This window comes from Xiphias gladius, chromosome 16 (assembly GCF_016859285.1).
Source record: "Xiphias gladius isolate SHS-SW01 ecotype Sanya breed wild chromosome 16, ASM1685928v1, whole genome shotgun sequence".
Classification (NCBI taxonomy): Eukaryota; Metazoa; Chordata; class Actinopteri; order Istiophoriformes; family Xiphiidae; genus Xiphias; species Xiphias gladius.
The window spans coordinates 298836-304835 of NC_053415.1; positions in this window are offsets into that span (position 1 = coordinate 298836).

The following is a 6000-nucleotide window of genomic DNA, read 5'->3' on the forward strand; positions in this document are numbered from 1 at the left end:
TGTGCCTCTTGAGGTAGTCCATTGTGGATTTGAAGGTGCATTTAGGATCATTATCCTGTTGTAGAAGCCATCCTGTTTTAATTTTCACCTTTTTTTACAGACAGTGTAATGTTTGCTCCCAGAATTTGCTGGTATTTAATTGAATCCATTCTTCCCTGTACCAGTGAAATATTCCCCATGCCACTGGCTATAAAACAAGCCCAACCATGTTCAATCCACGCCCATGCTTAACAGTTGGAGAAGTGTTCTTTTCATTAAATTATGCAACCTATTTTCTCCAAACATGCCTTGGCTCATTGCAGCCAAAATCTTCTATATTAACTTCATCAGTCCACAAGACTTGTTTCTGCATCAGGCATGTTTAGATATTCCTTTGCAAACCTGTGACACTGAAATTTGTGGTGAAGACACAGGAAAGGTTTTCTTCTGATGACTCTTCCATGAAGGTCATTTTTGGTCATATCAGGTGTCGCTGCATAGTAAAACATTGCACCACCACTCCAGAGTCTGCTAAATCTTCCAGAAGGTCTTTTGCAGTCAGAAAGAGGTGTTGATTTGCCTTTCTAGCAATCGTACGAGCAGGTCTCTCTGAAAGTTTTCTTGGTCTTCCCGACCTCAAATTGACCTCCAACGTTCCTGTTTACTGTCATTTTCTTAAGTACTTGAAAAATTGTAAATTTATTAGAAGCACATAAATAACTTTAGGGGCGCAATGAAAATTTAAAAAAAATCTTTGACAAAAATATTGCATTAACCATTTAGGAATTACGGCAATTTTTCACCCTTTTTCAGTCCTATCAGTTTTGCAGCATTTGGCTGAATCTGAGCAGATAGTAAAGCCCTATACTCTTAAGAATTCATTCTGCTTCTTCTGTCAGCAGGCACATCATCAATAAACACCAATGACCCAGTTCCATTGGCAGCCATACATGCCCATGCCATAACACTGCATCCACCATGTTTGACAGATGATGTGGTGGCTTTGGATCATGAGCCGTTCCTTTCCTTCTCCATACTCTTCTCTTCCCATCTTTCTGGTACAAGTTAATCTTGGTTTCATCTGTCCAAAGAATCTTGTTTCAGAACTGGGCAGGTTTTTTAGATGTTTTCTGGCAAAATCTAATTTGGCCTTTCTGTTCTTGAGTGTTGCGTGGTTTGCACATTGTGGTAAACCCTCTGTATTTACATTCATGTCTCTTAATTGTAGCCTTTGACAATGATACTCCTACCTCCTCAAGAGTGTTCTTGATCTGGGTGGATGTTGTGAAGGGGTTTTTCTTCACCAAGGAAAGAAGTCTGCGATCATCCACTTTAGTTATCTTTTGCTGTCTTCCAGGCCTTTTGGTGTTGCTGAGCTCGCCAGTGCATTCCTTATTTTTAAGAATGTACCAAAATGTTGATTTGGCCACTTCTAAATTTTCTGTCTTCTGTGTGATAGATTTGTTTTGTTTTTTCACCCTCCTTCATCTGTATCAACACGTCTTTGGACTAATATTGGCAGAAATTTTCATAGATAATCCACAGTCTTTCTGGGATAATGTTCTGTGACAGATGAAACCAATTTAGAGCTCTCTGGGAATGCAGTGCATCAGTTTGTTTGTAGGCGACAAAATGAAGCCCATAAGGAAAAGATCACCCTGCCTACAGTAAAACATGGTGGAGGTTCTATCATGCTATGGGGCTGCTTTGCTGCCTCTGCTACTGGAGGCATTGAATGTATCAAAGGAATGATGAAATCAAAAGATTACCGTGATATTTTAGAGTGAAATATGTTACCCAGTGTCAGAAAACTAGGTTTTGAAGCAAATTTCTTTCAGCAGGACAATGACCCGAAGCACACATCTTGCAGTAAAAAAGAATAGTTGAAAAGGAAAATATGGACTGTTTTAAACTGGCCAGCAATGAGTCCTGACCTAAATCTCATTGAAAACCTTTAGAGAGAGCTTAAATCTGCCGTTGCAAAAGGGACTCCTGCCAATTTAAAAGAACTTGAACACATGGCGATGAAAAAGTAACAGAAACTACCATCAGACAGATGCAAGAAGCTTCTAGATGGCTCCAAGAAGTAGTTTAGAGACTGTCCTTGTTGCCAAAGGTTCTGCAACTAAATATTAGTGAATGGTGCCAATAATTGTGTCTGGAGTACATTTTGTGTTTTCATTTTATTATTTCACTATTACGCAAGTTTTGTGTTTTTATTTTCTTTTGTTCAGTAACCTAGGACATTTTATTAAAATATTTTGATTATACAAAATTGATTAATTTGAATTTATTTCCGAAGATATACTAAATTCTGGACTTAAATTCAGGGATGCCAAGAATTTCAACCACCACTATTATTCTATGTTTTTCTAAATGTCAACAAATCCTGTGAAAAAAACAGGAATGTGGTGGTTTTTTGTCTGTCTTGCACTCTCACATCTGGTGGCTTTTACTAAAGACAAAAATGTTTAAAAACGCCTCACAGTAATTTCCTACAAAAAATTGTGATGTCTAGTTTAAGCAAACAGGAGGAAATAGACCATTTATTGGGGACTATCTTCAGTTGCAAATAAATACACATATAGTACTTTCATGAGTTCCAGCAGCAGTATAGCTTATGTGGGACCAACTCAAAATAAACTACAGTGTGTTTATGTTCATGGTAATTAAACATGTCTCCCAGTGTTTGAATACCCACTGAAATGTGTCTGTAGCACTGAGTATTGAAAACAGTTAGGTATTAAAAGATAAAATTATTGGACAGTGCTGAGCCTTCCTTTATTAAATTTTTACACTGTCAATCTTCTAAAATCTGTCATTCGGAACAAGGTCTGCAATTGTCCTTTTAACTGTAAAAATCTATCTTGTGGCATTTCTTTTTGATAAGAAATCACAGATATGAAATATCTCATTCAAATTGTATTGGGCCTAATGCTTTGGCATCCAATACATTTATACAGTAAATGATGAATGGCTTATTACACAGGCAGCACAGTTTGGATGTGCTTTTACAGGAATGCCTCCTGCTATTCTGAAGAAATTTCCTGGTGCCATTACATCTGCCTCAACAGGTCACTTGTTTCCTCTCAGTTTTAGCTGGACTAATGAGGCAAAGTCTAGATCCAGGAAAAGTAAACAATAGATTGAAGAATCCAGATAGAGATATGCAGTTATAATCTATCTTAATCCTGCTATAAAATTAACAAAATAAAAAAGCAAATAAATAAATAAAGTTTAACATATTACCTTTGTCACAGAGTTTGTGGATTACTTTGAGACAGTGGAGGAAATAAGCTTTTCGTCTGCTGATATAACAGCTGCTGAAACTGAATATTTAATTTCGAGATTTTAAATATGCTGTTGTCACCAAAACTGAGCAGGAAGACAATGTAAGGTGAAGGAAATGAACTGTACTATTTAAATTTGTGGTGACAGTGGGAACAGTGTACCACTGGCTGTTGTTTAATTTCTATAAATTTGTATTGATTAACAAGCATAAAAGTACATTACCCTGTTTTAATTAGCAGCAGTAGTTCCTACTTATTCATAACAGAACTTGGTTGTGGGGGGAAATGTCACGCTTACATAGTTGTAGTTGTTGTATGCCACACATAAATGTCACTTATTGTGGATAAAGTACAGAAATTAGGTCTGACAGATGGTGATTGCATGTTAGGAAAATTTGCTCCATGAAAGTATTTTCATTTGCTGTTTTGAACAGTTGATGTCCCCTGACTGTTTCCTGAGGAAAAGCCTGTGGCACACAGGAAGATGTGTATCAAGACTGGATTGAAATTGAGCCAAACAGCACAGTTAGTTAGCACAATCAGCTAAAAAGTAAAATTTATTATACAAATTCTGCATCGCATAGCATTATTATATTTTTTTGTGATGGTTATGAACCATACGGTAATGTCACTCATTAATGAATGTCCAGTCCACTGAGCTTGAATGCATCACAAACTGGAATATTAAAATTAGTTTGTTGTAGAGATCATATTTCACCTGAAGAGTCGCTGGGAGCTAGTTAAAAACCTATCCGTTGGAATTATTTATGAAGTGAGAAGAATTGGATAGGCTCTCTTCATGCTACACCGGCATATTCACAGTCTATTCAGTTGAGGCTGACACTAAATCAGGAGATAATTGTCCTTGACTGATCTCATCATCATTCTCATGCATATATCTCCTGCAGAAAGGGTGACATTGTTTCCAATCTACGCTGAGAGAACTATAACAAGTTTTCATTATGATGTGAAGCACTGTAGAGAATACATTCTAATCAGCCTTACAGACAATTACCCTAGAACCGTCTTGAGCAGGTGTCTGACAGACTGAGGGTGTTTATTGGGTTAAGTGGTCACTTGAGATGCAGCCATTATGGCAGTCACATCTTCTATGTTTTCTGCCTCTGAGTGTCTCTGAGTGTCTCAATTGCCGCATAAAATTCATCCTCATGCAGAGGAGGACAAAAGTGAATGAGATAACCTACATGGTGAACTGCATATTATGCAACCAGTGAAAATGAACAAATTAGTAAAGAAAATGCAGTTACTTAGACTAAATGCATTGTTTTTGATAGCAGGTAAGTTTTTGCTAAATCGTAGCTTCCTTTCTCATTTGAGAGGATACAGTAATCAAAATGGAATCATTGGGTGTTACATTAAAAATATGTATTGTCTTCGTTTAACCACATGGTTTGTATGATGGGAATGTATATTGATGTTTTAAGGAGATGTTCTGACTATGTTCCATCTTGTGCTATGTTTCACTTTTTTCAGTCACTTGTTCTGATACACCTTAAAGTGGCTATTATCAATATTTTTATATTAACAATGTATCCAAGGACAGTGTTAAAACACTGTGACAATGTGAAAGGGGTCACTCGTATTGATGAACCTGCAGAGAATTACCAGCTGAATCTGCAACTCCACTTGACTTTACGGAGCTCCATAGCAAGTTTAAGCTCATTGTTTACAGTCCTGGTTGAAATTATTGGCACACTTGAATTTTAAGTACAGAATTCAGAATATCTTCAGAAATAAATTCAGAGTAACCAAATTTGTATAACCAGAATATTTTAATAAAATGTCCAAAGTTACTGAACAAGAGAAAATAAAAATACAAAACTTGCGTAATAGTGAAATAATACAAACACAAAATGTGAATGTTGGACTGATACTAAAACCCAGGGTTTTTGAGATGATTGTTGCAACATCCTTCCAGAAAGACTTAATAGAGGGAAAAGACCAGAAAACATGAGCATGATTAACCCTGATTTCTCCACATTCCCTCAAGCAGCATAGCTCAGTGCCAGTTTGTTTAGACTTTGGGAGTTTTGGAGTGATAAAAAAAGAAAATCACGTTTTTCCCAACAGATGTCGCTCCAGATCTGGGAGTTGGTTGAGGACGACTGTATTTACCAAGCATGCAGCCACACGTCTTCAGTAATTTTAAGGTCCAGCTCTTTTTCCCATCATTGTTTCACATAGTCTTTAGTGTCCTTCTTTAGTGATTTAATGCCATTTAACATCAATAAAATTGGTGACTCTTTTGGATTGAAACCTTTTACCTTTGTAGAAAAATAATCACAAAGTAATTATGAACATTACATCATCTGTGTACAAACTTACTTTATACTCCACTCCTCCCATAAATATACCCTTTAATTCTGTCTCCTGTCGTATCACTTGGGCCAAAGGTTCGATGAATAAGTTAAAACGACTCGGGCTAGTGGGGCATGCCCGCCTGCAGCCGCGTTGCAGACTTTAGGGACTTAGAAAGGCTGCCATTAACCTTTATTCTTGCAGTAGAAGAAGATTAAAGTACCTGAATACAATGTATAAAATCTTCACTAAAGCAGAATCTGATCATTACTAAATAGAGAAATTCCCACTCAACCAAGTCAAAGCCTTTCTCTGCATCTAAACTGAGAACAAAAAAGCAGTTTTTTTTTTCCTTTTTGATCTGTTCAATCATACGTAGGGCTCTCCTTAAATTGTCTGTTTTTTATGAATC